This window comes from Sciurus carolinensis, unplaced genomic scaffold (genome assembly GCF_902686445.1).
Source record: "Sciurus carolinensis unplaced genomic scaffold, mSciCar1.2, whole genome shotgun sequence".
NCBI lineage: Eukaryota > Metazoa > Chordata > Mammalia > Rodentia > Sciuridae > Sciurus > Sciurus carolinensis.
This window is the reverse complement of record NW_025920294.1, coordinates 39121-59573: the sequence shown is the minus strand read 5'-3', so window position 1 is coordinate 59573 and position 20453 is coordinate 39121. Positions and strand designations below refer to the sequence as shown.

Sequence of the window (20453 nt, the reverse complement as noted above, 5' to 3'; positions counted from 1 at the left end):
TAAAAGGAAATGACTCTTTTGCAGACATCTGTTACATTTCAGGTGGGGATAGTCAAACTCCTAGGGCAGTTATACACCATCTAAAAGGTAGGAAACCATGCTAATTAGAATTCCTGAAGAAAGTTTTGGAGAGGAGAGTTAAACTGATCCTTTCCCCAAATAGCAAATAATAATGTACTGATATAAGCAAACATTTTATCCTGTATGTGTTAAGGTAATGAGGAGCTCTTAAAACATGAATCTCCTTGTATCTAATCAGGATAAAGTTTATGTTCATTAAACTTTATTATTCAGAGAAACTAGTCTTTAATAAATTAAGGTTTATACAACACTACTTACACAACTGTTATTTAAAATATTACACTAAATTACAGAGTCTAAATTTTTCATTAAAAGCTAAACTTGGTGAATAGAAAATGAATAAATACACCAATAAGGAAAGAACAAAAAGTGTAATTGTGGTACTGATACTGGCTTCTGTGCATAATGGGTGCATTCATAGCTTCCAATTATATGAGTCTTTAAAGTATAAGTTTTAAGAGAATATTTTACCAAGTTAGTGTTCCTCTAATTAAAGTTTAAAGTAAAGATTTGGAATTATGAAAAACTATGTATCCTGGTTCATAGCTATTATACAAACTCAAGAAGATTTTATTCTTGTTAATCTCATTTTGCAGTTTCTTTGTAAAATTTATAACTGAAGCTGGGAGAATTGGAAATCCATATGCAACAGAATGAAACAAAACCCGTATCTCTCACCATGCACGAAACTAAACTCAAAATGGATTAAGGACCTCAGAATCAGACCAGAGACCTTGCATCTTATAGAAGAAAAAGTAGGTCCAGAGCTTCAACATGTCGGCTTAGGACCAGACTTCCTCAACAGGACTCCCACAGCACAAGAAATAAAAGCAAGAATCAATAACTGGGATAGATTCAAACTAAAAAGCTTTCTCTCAGCAAAGGAAACTATCAGAAATGCAAAGAAAGAGACTACAGAGTGGGAGAAAATCTTTGCCAATCATACTTCAGATAGAGCACAATCTCCAAAATCAATAAAGAACTCAAAAAAGTCTACACCAAGAATGCAAATAATCCAATTGACAAATGGGCTAAGGAAATGAATAGACGCTTCACAGAAGAAGATCTACAAGCAATCAACAAACATATGGAAAAATGTTCAACATCTCTAGTAATAAGAGAAATGCAAATCAAAACCACCTTAAGATTCCATCTCACCCCAATTAGAATGGCGATTATCAAGAATACAAGCAACAACAGGTGTTGGCGAGAATGTGGGGTGAAAGGTACACTCATACATTGTTGGTGGGGCTGGAAATTAGTGCAGCCACTTTGGAAAGCAGTGTTGGAGACTCCTTAGAAAACTTGGAAGGGAACCACCATTTGACCCAGCTATCCCACTCCTTGGACTATACCCAAAGGACTTAAAATCAGCATATTACAGAGATACAACCACATCAATGTTCATAGTTGCTCAGTTCACAATAGCCAGATTGTGGAACCAACCTAGATGTCCTTCAATTGATGAGTGGATAAAGAAACTGTGGTGTATATATACAATGAAATATTACTCAGCCATAAAGAATGATAAAATTATGGCATTTGCAGGCAAATGGATGAAATTGGAGAATATCATGCTAAGTGAGATAAGCCAATCTCAAAAAACCAAATGACGAATGATATCACTAATAAGTGGATGATGACACATAATGGGGGGTGGGAGGGGTTAGTGTTAGGGTTAGAGTTAGGGTTAGGGAGGGTGGCAAGAATGGAGGAAGGAAGGACTGTATAGAGGGAAAAGAGGGGTGGGAGGGGTGGGGGGGAAGGGAAAAAATAACAGAATGAATAGACAACATTACCCTATGTAAATTTATGATTACACAAATGGTATGCCTTTACGCCATGTACAAACAGAGAAACAACATGTATCCCATTTGTTTACAATAAAAAAATTTATAACTGTTATAACTAAAATCTGTTAGTACCTTACAAAAGTACAACTTCTAATGTAACAGCCAAGTTACTTTGAGGTAATAGGCTATCACCTATATGAAAGATAAGGTGTAAGCCTGACTTGTAGTACTTATACTGACCCCATTTCATGATCTCATTGCTCAGCATATTATTAGAGATAGAAGTCAAGTAATACAATTGGTGCGAGCTGAGCCCCCTTCAATGTGGCACCCCTTTCAGTTCCACAACAACCTGACTTTCACAATTCTCACATGCTTGGCAGGTGGATTTTGCCAATTTTCATGGCCAATTGGAATGTACTCATCAAGTCATTTCTCACTATTTAGCTACTTTTTACAGTGCTGGGCCATCCTCTTTAAACTAAAGCTGATAATGTTCCAGCTTATCCCAGGTCTTCTCTTTGAGAGTTTTGTGATGAATATCATGTTGATCACTGAACTGATGTTCCTTATTATCACCAAGACCAGGACATTATACAATGGGCTCACTTATCCTTTAAGTTACAATTAAAAAGTAAAAAGGGGGAGATAGAATCCCACAACATTGTTTAAATCCTGCTCTCTTTGTTTTAAATTGTTTGAATTTTGACCCTAAGGATTGCACTGCTACAAAGTGACACATGTCTCCCACCACAGTAGGCATGTCAGGATTAGTTTGAAAGAGAGATTTACAAATAGGCCATGGAATGGACCAGATCCAGTGGTAATGTGGGGTAGAGGCCATGCCTGTGTCTTTTCCGAAGCTGCAACTCATCCTATCTGGATACCTGAGTGTGCTGTTCATCATCACCAGGGAGGATCTAAACCATACTTCAGACAAATGAAGAACCTCATGCAATAGGCTGTGCACATGGTCAAACAGCAGGGAGGTATTAAAGTTCTAGCCACCATGTTTGTGCCTACGCTGGTTTTACTGGGTTGTTAGGTAAGCAGGGATCATGGTGAAACTTCTTGAGCTTATTTCCCATATCCACCTTTAGTGCACCCATGTAGGCTGGGGAATCCATTCTAGTATTTACTAATAATACACACATGATGGGAGGTTTTCAGATAAACATTTTTCCCCTATTCAAACAATTGGTTTTAATTGTACTGGATATAGTGGGAGCCTACATATATGTTGGTTCCACAATGAAAATACTGGCTGTATATAAGTGACCCCAAAAGAAAAGACAACATATGGGTAAACCAGGATAGCCGGTATCACTGGCCTCTGGGATTTGAGATTTTTTTGTCCAGAGAGTTAAAAATGGGACTCCCCAATGACATAACCATGCTTCCCACAGAGCATCCACGAATACCTTATTGCCCTAATCATTCTACCAAAATATTGGGTGTCTTTCTTAAATAGGTGGGCTATGCCAATATTTTGTGTGAGTGACTTAATGTTTTGGCAATAGTGGACGTATTCTAGGTTGGTCTCATAGATTTGACAAGAGGCACCCACATCAGAATTATGACTTCTGCAGGATTTGTTAGTAATACTCTGACCTTCACTTGTGGTGGCATGCAAAGAGATCTATAGCATTTGATAGCCAATTGTATTTCATCAATTGTACCGGCAATTTCCTAACTGACCATGTCAACGAGAGCTGTAAAGTGGCTCTGTGTTATGGTCTGCAGGCGTGTGTACAATTGTCTTATGTTTTAATTTCTGAAAATATAAAATTAAATAGAACCAGGGAAAAGTACCACATAACTTGTCAAATTCCCATCTGACTAATTGCATTGCTAGTTGCAATAGAGGACAAGGAGTGCTTGTGTTGCTCCAACCTTCCTCTGTTTTGATGCCAGCTAACATTCATAGTCCTGATGCAGGAGGCTCCATAGATGACCCAGGGAAGGGGTGCTGCATATGTCTCCAGGATCGTCAAAAGAGGTGCCACGGCTGCCCCCACGTAATTGCAAACTCCAATGATTCCTAAACCTGTTGCTCTGGAGCACAAAAAAAACAAACAAAAAAATGCAAAATTAATCCGGGGATAATGCACATGGGGTTTTTGTCAGCTTTTTGCATTGATTATTAGAGACAACAAGGGGTACACTTAGGCATGTGAAGATTGATGACTTGCTCAAATTTTGTTTGGTTGGATAACAATTACTAACAAGTTCACAGATTACTAAGACATGTTTTATCATTTAAAAATATTGTTGCTCCTTTATTTTATTTATTATGCATTATTTTCTGCATTGGTGCATTATAATTATACCAAATGAGGGGATTTGTTGTGATATATTTCTATATGAACATAGTTTGTTCAAGTTCATTGTACAGTTCCTCCCCTCCAATCCCCATTCTCTACTCCAGAGGACTCCCTTCTCTTTTAATGAAAATTCATGCTATTTCTAACTTTCTAGCCTCCAAATAGATAAAACAATCAACCTTTGAGTTTCTGAGTCTGGCTTATTTCATTCAGCATGGTCTTCTACAATTCCATTGATTCACCTGCAAATGACATAATTTTGGTCTTCTATATGGCTGCATACACTCCATTGTGTATATGTAGCATATTTTCTTTATTCACTCATCTGTTGATGGACACCTGGGCTGGATCCATAACTTGGCTATTGTGACTTGCACAATAGCATCTCTAATTTAGGTGACTCCAAAGAATCCATGAGATGCACATTAGTGGTACATGAGCACACCTAAAATTCTCTGGCAAAAAGCTAATGTTGGGTAAATTCTGACTATAATTGTTATCATTACCATCATTACTTTTGGTTTCTTCCTTTCATAAGTCATTGAGCTGGGAAGGGATGTTATAACCCTGACAGGGAACCTAGGAAAATTTGTACCAGATGACGGTGGGGAGCAGTTCATTTGACAAAGAAAGAGAAGAGGAAACAGAGGCAAAAGAAAGTCCTCCTCCCAAAGTTGTCAAAATTATACGCATGGTCTGCATTTCTGGAAAGAAGAAGACCCAGGAGACAGGAAATATGAGAATTACAACCCAAATTATGAATGGAAAACACCCTTATTGGAGATCTTCACAGTGTAAAAATATACTCTGGAAAAACTGCATAGAGGCAAAATGTGTGACTGAGAGATGGGACTTTTCTGCACAGTTTAATTGAAGGTGAATAAAAGGTTCTGAATAATTGTATTCATTCTCCTTGACTCTCTAAGATTTTTCAAGGAAGGAGAAAAGATGCTGAATGCAGGAGGACTTCTCTTTCTTTTTCTGTCCAGTGTCTCCTCTACACTTCCTGTGGAAAGTGTGACTGTCATGTGGAAATTAGTGATGGGTATCAGACTCACCCTGGCACTCAAAGAATTTCAAAAAATGGTCCGTGCACAGTATTGGTATGGGGTAAAGATTGTGGAAGAGAGTCACAAAAGGACAGGAATTACATATTAATGAACAAGCTAGAAAGTATCCTGATCTAGAGCACTGTTTCAAAACTCAAGATTAAAACTTCTAGAATGTAAAATATATCAGACATTGGAAACCACTGAAGGAACTTTTCATAGAGTCAGTTTTCTACTCAATTAAAAGAAAATCTCATGAGAGCTTTAAGCCTTGGATTGGGCTTTCTTCCAGGGTAAGAAATTAACATGACTGTTCACTTTCAAGAGGATTGCAGCATATAGCCAGGGGTAATGGTGCATGCCTGTAATCCCAGCATCTCAGGAGTTAAGGCAGGAGAACCAAGAGTTCAAATCTAGACTCAGCAACTTTGAGAAGCCCTAAGGAATTAGCAAGACCCAGTCCAAAAGTGAAGCAACTGGGTATGTGACTCAGTTGTAAGGTGTCACTGGGTTAAGTCCATGGAACCAAAGAGATATAGAGATAAGAATGCAGCCCACCAATGTGGGATTGTGTAAAACACATTACAACACAAGGAGCTGAGCAAATCGTGGAATTGATATGTTGTCACTGCTATATGCCTCTTCTCTACTTGACCACCAGGGATTGTTTCCTTATGTCGAGATGACTCCCAAAACTAGGGTTGCTTTTCAGGTGACTTAAGATGAGACTCATGTGGGGACACATAGAGTTTAGGATAAATTGTCACTGAAGGTTGAGTAGTAAGTCAGAGCCAGGTACAGGAATTTGCAGACAGTGTGCATGTATTAGCTCATAATGATGAGTCTAGACTTACATGTTTGCAAGGAAATGCCATTCTCCAATGAGGAAATGATGTATTTTGACGTAGACAAATCCAAGCCTCAGAGGCCCCAATTTCCATGTACTTCTTGACCATAATAAAGACAACCCATCTCTCAGCCAACTTTACTGACCTTTGGCTGTTTTCCTACCAATTCAATGGCAGAATATCCTAAATGCTCAATAGGTTTCAGGGAACATTTTGAACCCAATTCTTTGGATTCCTATGTGTTCATCTGGAAAAATCCTTAGGAAAGTGGGGAAGATATTTCCTTTTTTACACTGTGCTATTTCCTCACCTTCAGGCGGAAATATGATGACCAGAAAATAGATTCCCATGATGGACGTGAAAAAGAATAGACTTATTCGACGGTCCTTGTGATTCAGTGTCCAAATAGAAACATAATTGGTTGGGTTGCTGACTGAAGCAAGGAGAATCTGAACCAGGAAAACATTGGTTCCCAGGTGCTGCAGGTGCAGGAAAAGGCCAAAAGTGGGCAGCATTATTGCAAATCTGCAGGAAACAAACAGGAAAGACACATGTCATGAGTGTTAATCCTTACATGATGGTAATAGTGAGTCAGTCTTGATGAGTCATTTATTGGTGTTAAAATATACAGAGATATCTCTTTTTTTGGAATATTTGCTTACCGGTGATTATTTTACAATTTTATTAAAACAAATGTAGACCATCAACAATGTTTAGTTTGGGGAGATGTGAGGCATATTGTGGAAATACAGGATAGATCTTTAGCATTTTCAAGTTTTTTCTGCTCTTGCAACTCATTCTTTCATTATACCTCCATTACAACAAAAGCAAACAATGATGAAAAGCTGAGAAAAATACTGTACAGGATTGAAGTGTGCAGCACAATTCTCCACTATGAACCTAGCAGTGTGATATGATGAATAGAACTTCTCACTGTGCAATGATTCTGTGCCAGTCTTTCCATCACCCTTTGACTACCCACAGCCATAAAAATGGTCTCTATATACTCCTCACCTTCTGTCTCCAAAGCTGTAATCACTGCATATTGTACACATTGAAATAAGAAATTCACTCCTTCTCCACTATTTTCCTAGGCATGGTGTGAAGCCTACCTCACCAAGGACAGAAGACAGATTCATTTAATCAGGTTGGTTGTGTGAAACAAGTCACACAGAGAAGTTTTTTTCTGTGCTGCCTGCAGCTCCTCCTTCATGGTGGATCTCACAGCCATCAATAGTAACAGAGACCACATCTTGTTCAGTTTTAAGAAAAGGAAGGGTATTGTGGAAGCACTGGGCACACACATTGTTTGGTCAATGACTATACTATCTAGTGGAAAATACAGACATTGAAAACATGGCAGGCATAGAAGGGGTGTGATAAGTGAACTTGGAAGTTCTAGGAACCTCAGGACAATTGTGAAATGAGGATATATTAAGCAGGAACTGGAGAGGACTGTCTATCATTGAACAGAGTGTGTATGTTAGAGATATATATGAGGAAGGAAACCAAAAGATGAGTTAGTAAGATTACAATTCAAAGTCCCATTCACACCAGAGGGCTATAGAAGTACTCGCAGTAGAATTTTTTTCTCAACCATTTACCAATAGTAGGAATAGAGATTTCCTGTCTCCGGAAGAAAATTTATTTCCTCACAATTTATTTTTTATATTTATTTTAGTTTTTGAATCTTCTTAGATTGGAGAATACCTTGCATGTTATGTCTCCATGAAAGAGAAACCGGGAATTAACTTCAGTTTGGAAACAGGGGGATCTTGCTTTAATTTGATTTAAACTCAGACTTGGTTTTATACTGAAGTACTACATTGGCCTTGCCAATTACCAGTTGTATACCCTGGGCAAGGTGACTGATATTGCTATAACTCCATTTCCTTGTCATTGAAAGAAGAAGAAGAAATGAAAGAACCAGGACCATGAGAAGTAGGAAATCCAACAAATTAATCATGTGTGTCTCCCAAACATTTTCTAGGCCATTTACTAGGTGATAAACATGCATGTCGAACTACTTCTAGCAGAACACTTCTACTTATTAATTCATTATTTATTCAAAATACTAACTCCATTTCTTGCCTTCTCCACAAATGCAATAATACTGTAATGGTCACTTCTAAAACTTCCATACAAAGGGAATTCTGAAAATGGGACTTCCTCCCATGAATGAGGAATTCTACACCATCAGGAATGGACTTACATTTACTAGCCCTAACTTCAGCAGCAGAATACAGGATTTATGCTTGTGTTAGAGAGGCAATCATGGGGAGGTTCTCCGCATCCCAAACATAAACCCATGATCACTGACCATTTTTACTGTGGTATTATAAGAATTGGCTTCAAGAAGACCTTAAATCCATGTCAGATGAAGGCTGCCATGCCTGAGTGTGGCCTTCAAGTCCTTCCAATATCAGAGCAAAACATCAGGGCATGATGACTTAATTTGGTACCAGATACTCACTTTTGATGAGCTAACAGAAATGAGTGGAGCTTCCAGAGATATTTAGGTGGGCAATGCTAGCTGTCATTGGGACCTTTCCAAGTGTGTTATTCCTGGTAACCCTTACATGGGGAGGAAGTGGCACATATTCAAGTGGGGTTTGCTGGTTCTTCTTGTTTTACAAAAGCATCTTTCTCTGTAACTGCTATTCTATGCCAATGATCACACCATGCTTTGAATAAAAGCCTAAAGCAGTCTAAGCTCTTCAGTCTTGCCCACAAAGGTGTCCCAGGTATAGTCAGCTCCTACAGGTTTTCAGAGCTCTTTGTTAAATTTTTAAATGATTTATGAGTCTGTTGATACCATCATGTTAAGTGTAAATAGAATCTGGTGGAGTTTAACAAACCACAGAAAGTAATGATTCCCACAATTCTGGAGTCGAGGATTTTTCCAAATCTTTGAATGTTGGAGTTAAACATTTACCAGGACATCACCTACCTTGCCCTTCTGAAGTCATTTGACTGGACTCAACTGCAAAGAAACATACCCTGAATGTTTAAATATGGCTAGTTCTACCCTAACTTTGAAGAAGTATTCCCACCTGGAAATTCACTTTGCTCCCTTACTTGACTAGTCAGGGGCTTTATAAAGTCCACTGACCTGGTGAGGGTGGGTGATCATTTTGAAGACAGAAGCTGTAAACATTACTGTCTTCTATCTATCAAACTATTGTCATGGGAAGTCATGGAACATACTCACAAAGAAATTACAAGTAAGAAAGGAAGATAGGGGAAGGAGGGCAAAAGGCACAGACCCATGCATTTGCAAGCCAAGAAAGGTGACATTCAGGAGCCCGTAGAGGAATAAAACAAATCAACTGAGCTTTGGGAAGATGTTTGTGAACATGATATAGACAGAGGACACTGATAACTATTTTTTACTTCTCAAACTATTTCATTGATGTGTGTTTACCTAGAAAAGCTTTCCTTGGTTCTCAACATCCTGCCATCAGAAAAACTCTCAACTAATTAGCAGTGCAAGGCTCAACCTCAACACAACAAAAACCGAATGTGATAACCTACAGCTAACATTGCAGTGATGGGTGTCGGGGGACTAGATAGATTTCTGGGTGATGTCTAGAACAAGACAGGGATGCCGCTCCACCACTTCTATGTTTCATAGCTCTGGAAGATCTCAAAGTAACCAGGAGAGAGAAAGAAGTAAAAGCATAAAAGAAAATAAGCTACCCTACCTGTAGTTTACAAAGAGAAAATTCTAATGACTCTGTCAAAAATTGTTATAACTCCTGATAGAGGAGGGTCTATCTACATGAGGTGGACTACTATTCATTCATGGGAAAGGATGAAATCCTGGTGCTTGTGACAACAGCATGGCCCTGGAGGACATTATTTGATGTGAAATAATTCAGAAACAGGAAGATGAATGCCACATAATCACACTTATATGTGGCATCTATGAAACTTGGTCTGATAGAAGAAGAAACTATAATGATGGTTACCAGAGACTGTGGTTGTTCGTGGTGGGGAGGAAGAAAACGATGAGATATTGGTCAAAGTTCCAAGAACTATTGTAGGATCAATGACACTATATTGTAGTCTTTTAAAAATGTAAATTATATGTTATTTGTTCTCTCTGCAAAATTATGTTAAGTAATGTGTCTATTAATTGGATAGATTTAATCATTCAATCCTGTACATGTACTTGAAAACATCACATTGTAAAGATAAAAATATACAATGTTATCTGTCAATTTAAATAATAATCAAATATAAAGAATAAAATCCTGAGGCAGGAGATATATGCATTAAGTTTGAAGAGCAAAAGGAAGAATAAATTGGGGATCCTTGGCTCCTCTGAATAAAATGTCTGTTTCCATGCTTTTCAGTGACAGCATATTGCCTCTTTGGAAACCATTTAATAGCATGTCAGGCTATGTTTTCTCCATCTCATTATCACCTCCCATCCTGCTCACCTCCATGGTTAGGGTGTCTGCAGAAGTCTCCATTCCATTCACCTGTGCAGCTTTTTTAAGTTTCTGTAAGCCCTCCTCAAGTTTGTTGTTGATAATCAGCCACCGAGTTGACTCTGACACACACCTGATCAAAGGTGATGGAAGTGTAGTCAACTCTCACTTGATATTTTCCATATTGCCTTCATTCTACTTCAATTGAATACCTACCACTTACTCAGTTAAGTCGAGAAACATACTCTCATGTTGCCTGGTACCATAACTGGGCCAATGGGAAATGATACCTACATGCAGTACACCTGCACAGTTGGGAAAGCAGACATAGACCCCTATCTGCTCCCCTCTTGATTGGATGAACATTGACTCTGGAGCTCAGAGCACTGAGGAATGAGGGACACTGTGTTCTTCAGACCTTCTCCAAGTTCCTTGTAAGGGCATGAGAAACACTTACTTATAAAGTGTTCTTTTCCTAAAATAAGCACCCCAAAATAGTTTTGCTTATGCAAGGTCCCATGCAGGCTGGAAGCACTCCTGCTCCTGCCATTGTGATGGAATCTGGATACACAAGAAGCTCAGTCTGCCTGGACATTCTCATCTATGTAATGGGAACAGTAACATCACCCAGGTTGCAGATTTGTTATGAAGATGATTGACATCATGGATGAGTGCACCAAAGGGCACACCCTTTAGTCTGCCTGAACTCATCTCACTGTATTCATCTGTAATCGTCTCTCTGGGAGTCATTTCTCACCAAATAGACCTTCTCCCTGACTAGCATCTTGGGATGAGGAACATCAAACCTGTCTTAAGATTTTCTAAAGAGAGAAAAGGAAGAAGATCCAAAAAAGAAATGATGTAAGGTGTCCAGTGTGCCTGCACCTTTCAACTGGATAAAGAGAGCTGCTCCTTCATTAAAGAGCTATGGAGTTATGCATATATGATTTTGGCAGGATGAACCCAACTACTAGTCTTAAGTGTAATGCTCTAATAATGAATGGCTTTTCAAAAACAAAGAAGCAAAATTTGGTTAAGATATTAAATTTCTTCTTTCCTAAATCCTTTATCAATTACATGGATAAAAATCCCTCAAATCTCTGGGCATTTTATTTTACAAGGCTATACACACAAATACATGGCATGATGGAGGCTGTCTAATCTTCAATTACTTTCCTCTGTGATGGAAAATGTTTTTTGAAAAAATTCTATTTCTAAACTGACAAATAAAATTTCCTAGCAAGGACAAACTGGATGTTCTAGAATATTCATGTGATAATATATTTCTCTTCTGTTATTAGGGTTAATTCCTTTAGAAAATAAAATCAGAGAATTCATAGTTAATTTGCTTTATAAATTGTCTCTTAGAAATTATTTGTTTTTTGTCAAGGGATATGAATATAATGGGTTATCTTATATTTTGTCTAGTTTACTAAATATAACACTAGGTTTAATAGAAATTTTACATAAACAGAATACTTATTTATAATTATATATCTTGCAATTATTGAGATATACTTTTATGAAAGTATTTACTAGTTGCTGTATTTGAAATATTATTTGGGCAACTGGATTGAACAAAAGTTGGCAAAACAAGGTAGCAGCTGCAGATGCAAGCTCAAATGACCTTGAATGGGTGTTTTGATGGTTCTGCAATCACCCAAGGATATAAGAATCTAACTCCTTCCCTCTATCAAATTCGACTCTCACCAATGACTCTCCAGGGAGTTTCCAGACCTTCATTCTGAACTGGGGCTACATGATTGACCCCTCTTGTTCTGAGGCTCCAGCTTCTTGGGCTCAGCATTTCCTGCTTTCTGCAGCTCTTCAGCTGGCAGACAGCCTTTGTGATACTATCCAGCTTCAGGTCCTACAACCCTGACTGATGCACTGTGGTTCACTCTAAGACTCACCAGAGACAGGGTGAGACAACAGTGCAAAACAATCAGCAGGCTGGTCCTCCTCACCACACTGAAGGCAACCAAGTTCTGCAGATGCCCTCCTGGGTCCAGATGTCCAGGCTTAAGCCAGGATTGGCTCCAACCATAACAGAAGCCACTCTAACCTACAGTTGTAAACTGGTGAAGATCTAAAACCATTGTTTCACAAACAACCCAGAGAGGCTGATCCAGCCTCTTGGATTAATGTTGATGCACAGGGCTTTAGAAATCCTTTCATCCCTGTAGTAACATTGCTGTCACTTCCTCTTGTTATTCTTACCACCTTTGTATATTCTTGCTTTTCTCTGCCAGGATGGAGCTTCTCATAATCACACTGTGCCCAACTGAAACCTCTCCATGCTTCCTTATACTCCAGATTGACACCAAGTCCCTCACCTATTAGCCAAATTGATGACCCAAGTTGACAGCATAACCACAACCACTCTTGCTGGGTTTGCTCCTGGTGGGATGGAGGAGGTTTTCATGTTTCCTCCCACACCTTACTCACTCATGCTTCTTAGTTCTATGTGTTGGTCTTTCTGTTTTTAGTCTTCTTTTTGTTTTGTTTCTTCCTATCTATAGACTATCCTCCTCCAGAAGATAGCTTCAGAATAATTTTCTCCCATACCCACCACTCACTGTACCCTTAGGCCAGTTGGGCATCCATTTCCAGGGTTTGGGAAAATCCTATATATAGAAAAGAGTCAAGGCCCAAAGTTAGACAGGGACATCATTCAATCCAGCAGGAAAAAGATTCAAAAGACTGAACTTCTGCCCTCATCACCCCTGTAGGAATATCAGGGCAATGCCTCTCAGTGGAGAATTAGGCAGGAACAAATAGGGACCGTGATTCAGAAGGCAAGATCCTCCTCCATTGGCACAAACTATGTGAACCTAAAGACCTCCCATTAATTCCCCAACCTTGCATTATCAAAAGAGCTAACGTCCCTGAAGTATCAACAGCAAGATCCTATTTTTCAAAAGATTGCCCAGCCATCCCAAGAAACATGCACAGAGATCCATGTTTGACCTAGAGTAACCAAATCAGGGAAAACCTCTGTTTAAAATCCCATACATATTACTTGTGTCTCATGTGTCTAATGCAAAACCCAAAAATGAACTTTTGGCACATGTGCAATAAGATTATGGGCAAGATAGAAAATCTGTCAATCATCTCTGGTTGGCATAAGCCACTCCTATGAAAAAACCTGTCAAAAGCAAATAACTCAAGAAGGATTATTAGCCCAGACCCCCTCAGATTCCAGGATAGAAGCCTATGTTCTGTCTTCGTTGCACCCTCTAAGCATATATTCCTCCAATAAACTGTCCTATCTGTTGAAGAAAGATTATTCAGTGTCCTCAATTTTATCTGACAGTCCTACTTACTCTACTTCTTAATCACACACAGACACCTGTTCTCAGAGCATGTCCTCAGGTGTAGAAGTAAGACAAAATGAATGTTTCTGTCCTGATGTTACCCACAATCCCATCCCTTGATCCTATAAGGGAAAGAGGAAATTTGGTTCATATCTTGAGGAAAAAAAATAGGAAGAAAATAGGTACAGACACAACCAGCTGGAGAGTATGCCAGTTTCAAATACTATAAGCTAGGCTTGCCAACGTGATCTGTCCAACACTACCAAAGAAGACCGCCATTGTTGTTCCTGTACCTTGGTATTTTGGAGTTGTCCATTCTACAACTGAAAGAAAACATCACTGAGTGTTTACTTCAAGCAAAGGTAGAATACCAAGGTCAAAGTCAAAGTTTAATGTCCAAGAGTCAGTGCCAACTTACTGAGAAGAACAGTATTTGTCAGGATGGTTGTGGTGGACATGCCAGCCAGGAGGCATAGTGAGCATTAAACCAGGAAGGTGGGAACCAAGGTGGCACAAGTTTCCATGACAGCCAGCTGGAATAGACTCCATGTCAAAAGTAACCTCCTCCCAAACCTATAAAAAAGGTAAAGATGGGATTTTGGAAATATAACAATTGGTGAAACTTGGGACAAAGCAGGCACTTCACACCTATAAAAAATCCACAAAGGATCAGCAGCAGATATTCTCAAAAGCAAATCTCCCTCTCTTTTAATAGGTACTGTGGGACCAAAATTTCTTAAATTTGTTACCAGTAGTTTGACATGAAATCAAGCTTTACAAGACATGCTGCATTTAGAGATATTAACACACCATAAATATCTCTTGCACTAAGTCATACACAAAGTATTATGAGGAGTCAATGCTGTGTGTAAAGTATTTGAATCAGCCCTTGGGACTACATTTACACAGACTATGGCTAACATGACATAATAGGAACATCTGTGAAGCAGTATATCCAAGTTGCTGATGGGTTGGACAAGAATTTCTATCTGCTGAGTTTGACTTTGTTGGCCTTGGAAAACAAAACAAATATGTAAAAATAAAAGATGTGTTTTCTCACAGGAAAAAGCTGTATAAAGTTGACTGGTTCCTTAGGTTTTGGATGGCAAGTATTCGGTGTTAATCTGGTTGTTCATTCTCAAAAAAAAGGCTCATGAGCACAGTTATGGATCCCCAAAGTGGAGCACTATATATCAAATAGAAATGTGAAGTATAAGTACAAAGAGAAATGTGTATGTATCCCCAAAACATAGAGGCTAAGTACACAAAAAGGAGAAAGAGCACTTTTAAATTATATGTACATTAAGATGCATTAATCCAATGGTTTTGTTTTGTAAAGTATGAATTCACGGATACATAGGTTACATGGTAGAAATACTCTTATTGAGGGGAGGACGTTAGGATGCTTCCATGTGTTATGAAGAAAAATCACCCAATATTCTATTGACAATCCCCTGTATGTGAGACAAAAATTTTACTCTGAGATAAAAATTTTATTATAATGCGTCATAGTGAAGGTCTTTGAGTTCACCTACTTAGACTTTATCAAGACAATTGGTTTTGTGTATTGTGACATTTCTTCAAATATTTCTCAGTCCACTACTCTCTCTCTTCTTCTCTGAGACTCCCATAGTTCTGTGGGTGCACTGCATGGTACTCCTGAAGTCTCTTTGCATGCTAGTCACTTTCCTCAATCTAGTGTTATTTATAATTTAATTTCTTGTGGCTCCTCACATTTGATAATTCCTACTTTTCTTTATTCAAGTTTGCAGACCGATTCTTAGTCATTTATTGTACTTTTCACCTGCAGATTTCTTTCTTTCCTATATTATTATTCCCATCTCATTATTGATAGTCTCACTTATCATACATTGTTTTATTTACTTTATTTATCTCCTTTTCCTTTATCTCTTTTTTTGAGAATATGTAATCCACTTATTTGAGTGATTTTCTAGGAATTCTGATGCCTTAGATTCCTTATGAATCATTTCTATGAGTTTTTCCCACTGGAGTAAAATATTGCCCCTCCTCCTACATAAAGAACACATGCTTGTGTTCCTGTACCATGTGAAGTTGCGCCAAAAAGAAGCCATCTAAGCAGCAGACAGCAAGACCCTACTAGTGGCCCATTCAACTGGTGTCTGAACCTTGGAGTTTCCCTTTTGCAGGTCTGTGAGAAACATGATATTACTACATTTAAATTACCCAGTCTCAGGTATTTTGTTAGACCTGCAGAATAGAATAAGACATGTATTCTCCCATGAAGATTAGGTATCAAATTCAAAATCATTCAGAGAAAAGCATTCAGAAGAAATGTAAATCAAAACTACTCTAAGATTTCATCTCAATGCAATCAGAATGGCAATTATCAAGAATACAATCAACAATAAATATTGGTGAGGATGTGGGGGAAAAGGTACTCTCATACATAGTTTATAGGACTGCAAATAGGGGCAACCATTATGGAAAGCAGCATGGATATTCCTCAGAAAACATGGAATGGAGCCACCATTTACCCATCTATCCCACTCCTTGGTTTATACTCAAAGGACTTAAAGTCAGCATTACACAGTGATGCAGCCACATCAATGTTTATAGCCACTCAACTCACAATAGGTAAATGATGCAACCAACATATGTGTCCTTCAATAGATGAATGGATAAAGAAAATGTGGTATATATATGATGGAATATCACTCAGCTTTAAAGAAGAAAGAAATTGTTCTATTTGCTGGTAAATAGATGGAGTTCAAGAATATCATGCTAAGCAAAATAAGCCAAGCCCCAAAAAAAGGCCGAATGTGTACTTTGATATGTAGATGCTAATTCACAATGGGGGGACACTAGGAAGAAAAGAGTTACTTTATATTAGGTAGAGAGGAGTAAAGGGAGAGGAAAAGATTTGGGACTAAGAAGGACAGTAGCATGAAACAGATAGTATTACCTCATGTATATATATGACCACATGACCAATGAGATCCTATGATGTGTTCAATCAGAAAAATAAGAATTACACTCCATTTATCTATGATATATCAAAATGCAAAAATGCATTGAATTGTCATGTATAATTCATTAGAACAAATAAAAACTTTTTAAAAACAAAAGCACTCAGAAAACTGGAAATAAAATGGAACTTCTGAAAATTATGAAGGAAAACTACCAGACCTCTATTTAGTTAATGTCACACTCCAGAGGAAAGCCACCATACATTCACTGAAGATCATCAAGAGAATCAGAATGTCAGCTCTCACAGGTTTCATTTAGCTTTGAACTGTAGATCCTGGCTACTGTAGAAAAAAGAGTCAAAGGAGAAGATGTAAAAACTACAAGTTAACCTGTCCTTAATGGCAGATGATGTAATCATATTATCGAAAATTTTAGGGATCTGAAAACACTTCTAGAAATACTATTTGTATATTGCAATACTTTTTCAACTAATCTCTCAGTACATTGCTCTCTTCTCCTTTGAAGAATCCCATAGGTCATATGTGGGTGAAATGCTTAGTGCTCTGAAATTACCTTGCAAGGTGTGACAGTTTTCAGTGTAGCTTTATTTTATTTTGTCTTTTAGCTCCTCAAACTTGATAATTCCTAGTAGCCTTTATTCATGAATTTATTCTTCATTTATGAGTACTACTTCATTTATGAGTTTATCAGAAAGGCAGTTCATGAAGTCAGTATATAAGTAAATTGAAATTCTATTAACAGTATGTATTACCCTAAGGCAAGAAAAAAAATTAAACAAAAATACAGACAAAGGATGCCTGGGATTCTTAAGAAATGGCTCTCGTCACAGAAGTGCTTGCTTATATGCAATAACATGTCACTGTTGAAAACATTTTATTTTGAAGATTGCAACTTTATTTATTATACATGCAAAGAAACTGCCCTAAGCCAAATTTCATTGTGAGATTAAAAGCCTAACATACCTATAGCCTCAGGATATGATAAAGATCTAATAAGATACATGAAAGAGTGATTATTGAAATGCCAAGTATATTCTTCATATTCAATAACTGTTTATTTCTAATTCCTTAAAAAAAAGAAATACTACATAGCAGTGATTAGTACAAGGCAATAAAAGTTAAAAAAAGACTATGTCATAGCTCAAAAAGAAAGTAATTAACAATAAAAAATGAGGGCATTGGTTTCCTGTCATTTCAAAAGAGATATTCAAAGGTATAGGATCAAGATTCTCATACCACAAATTGTGACACCAGTTGTCATTAGCTTAAATACCCTACATGATTGAAAAAAGTCATCTTTTTAAAAAGCTGCTCAGGCAAAAGCAAAATTGAAGGTGACTAGCATGTCCTCCCCAACACCACAAATGACATGTTGCTATGGAATCTACAGGGTGAATAGGATGCTCCACCCATCCCATATTGGCCCCTTAGCCATGATGACCATTCCCTGGCACCAGAAGCATTCGCTGCAGTATCCATGAGGGACTAAGCACAACTCCCATGGGCAACATTGACAATGTTCTTCTCCCTACCAGCATACTCAAGCGGCCTGGATCCAGTGTGGTGTCACATCTTCCTTTGTGTCCCCATTGTTAAATCATTGTGATCTTTCAAAATCCATGTTGTGGCACCTTCTTTCTGATACTCTACTAAAACACCTCCACATTCTTATGATGTTCTGCACACAGGACTCAAATGTTAAAAAGTAGCACTCATCACACTGAATAAAATTTTGCATTTGTGTTTGCAGATCCCTGGGAATAATGTGCCCCCAGGGCAGTATAATTTTCAACAATTTTTTTTCATATGCATAAATGACTCCTAAGATGATGACAGTACCCATGGGTAGAGAGAACTAGAAACCAGAGATGCTCACCTGTCTGACAAATAGCCACATATAATCAACATTCCAGACATGAAGAAGAATTTACCCACTGAATTCAGTGACTGAGATTCACACACCAGGTCCCACTGGAAGACAAGGAAACCAGCATAACAAAAACACCTTCAATAACTGCAGTTTTCAATTAATCAGGCCCCTGTCCTCTTCTACAGCTCCCCTCCTCAAAAATACTTAAATTATAACATCCACTCCTCAGCTTAAAATATTTTACCTAGGGAGACTTCATTACAACTGTGGGTTACATTAATGATCACATTTAACCCATAATGTGAAGTTCTCAAATTTGGCCACCTACCATGACCATTCAAGGACCTTGAAGAATTTACTGAACCCTGAACATTGGTGCATGCTTTCTCATAGGATTACTCTAGGAGTTCAGTCTGGGTATTCAGGTTTTGATCAACATGCAGACAAATCTAATTGGTAATCAAGGTTGGGTATTACTGACTTAGCCTAAAATTTTTCAAGACACATGATTTACTTGCTTAAACTGTGATATTCACAAGAATAAAAGCACCATGACACTCAGTTCATATTTATGATTTATGATTACACTAAGATTGTGTCCCATATTGCATAAAGAATCAATAGGTTCTGGAAAAGAGAAGATCCAGCACACACGTGGCAATTAAAGGCTCAAAGCATGTTAATTATTTTCATTGTTTCTACACACCCAGGTCAAACACTCATGAGAGGAAAATGAAACCTATTACCTCAGTCACCGTGGTGGAGAGAAGGAGCTTTGGTCATATACCCAGCCATCCATGCAGGGCTCCGTGTCTGGCTCACTCATGTTTGAGAAGGTCCCATTCTGTTGAAGGAACTGCCATTGTGGGTGGATGAAGCACTGGCACTTCTCTGGCCTCAGGTTTGAGTCTAGTGGGATGGAGATCCTCAGGAGGGTGTCCTGGCTGAGGGTCCCAGTGGCATTGTCAGAGACTGTGTCATTGTCAAGAATGTGGACCCAGCAGCGATGACCAAGGATGACAGCAGTGAAGTTCTCCAACATAATATGAGGGGCCACTATGGCATGGCAGAGAAGAAGAAAAACCTCTGAATTATCTGGAACCTCCCCATACCACCAACTTGATCCAGGAGGTCCTGAAAAGCCATGGTGGCTGAATGACTCTCCCTGACTGAAGGCAAAGTGGTTGTACCTAGATAAATTCAAAGAAAAAGTGTTCTATTGTCTTTCCCTGTGACACAGCAAGGGGTGTTGATCCTGACCTCACTTTCTCCTTAATGGTCCCCTCTTCAGCTCTGTGGCAAGTCCATGCAGCTACTATCCCCTAGTCTTTATCAGGTTATTTAGGTGATTGTTTGATTGAAATCACAGAGGGAGATATTTGCTTAGCTGGTCTCTTCCATTAAGTCTGTTATTGATCTACTTTGTGAAAATTCTCATTGTGGGCTATGAACTTGGGTCATCTTTGGACATTGATCTTCAAATATTCTGTAAACTAAACAGAGGAACTCTGATACCTGCTCTGCAATTTTTTTACAGAACATGTTGTTTGCAATACACATTTAAGTGTTTCAGTTTTCTGTGAGAGAAGTAATTTTTGATTTGATTAGTACCAAATCAAATCACAGAGGTCATGAAAATATCCCAAAAAAATTAGTGCAAGTGAGGTGCCATAGGTTGGGTACAGGATGTCTGCATATTAGTTTCATATGTCAGGCAATGGAGGAATTGTCATGGTGCTATGATTAGCTTATGAGAGCTCTGCCTC

At 38.3% G+C, this 20453-nt stretch overlaps 1 pseudogene; it reads right to left on the bottom strand.

Annotated features, from left to right (window-relative positions):
• The window catches only part of LOC124975520 (solute carrier family 22 member 9-like), a 60348-nt pseudogene extending 40515 nt beyond the window's left edge, over positions 1-19833 (bottom strand).
• Between the last annotated feature and the right edge of the window lie 620 nt (positions 19834-20453).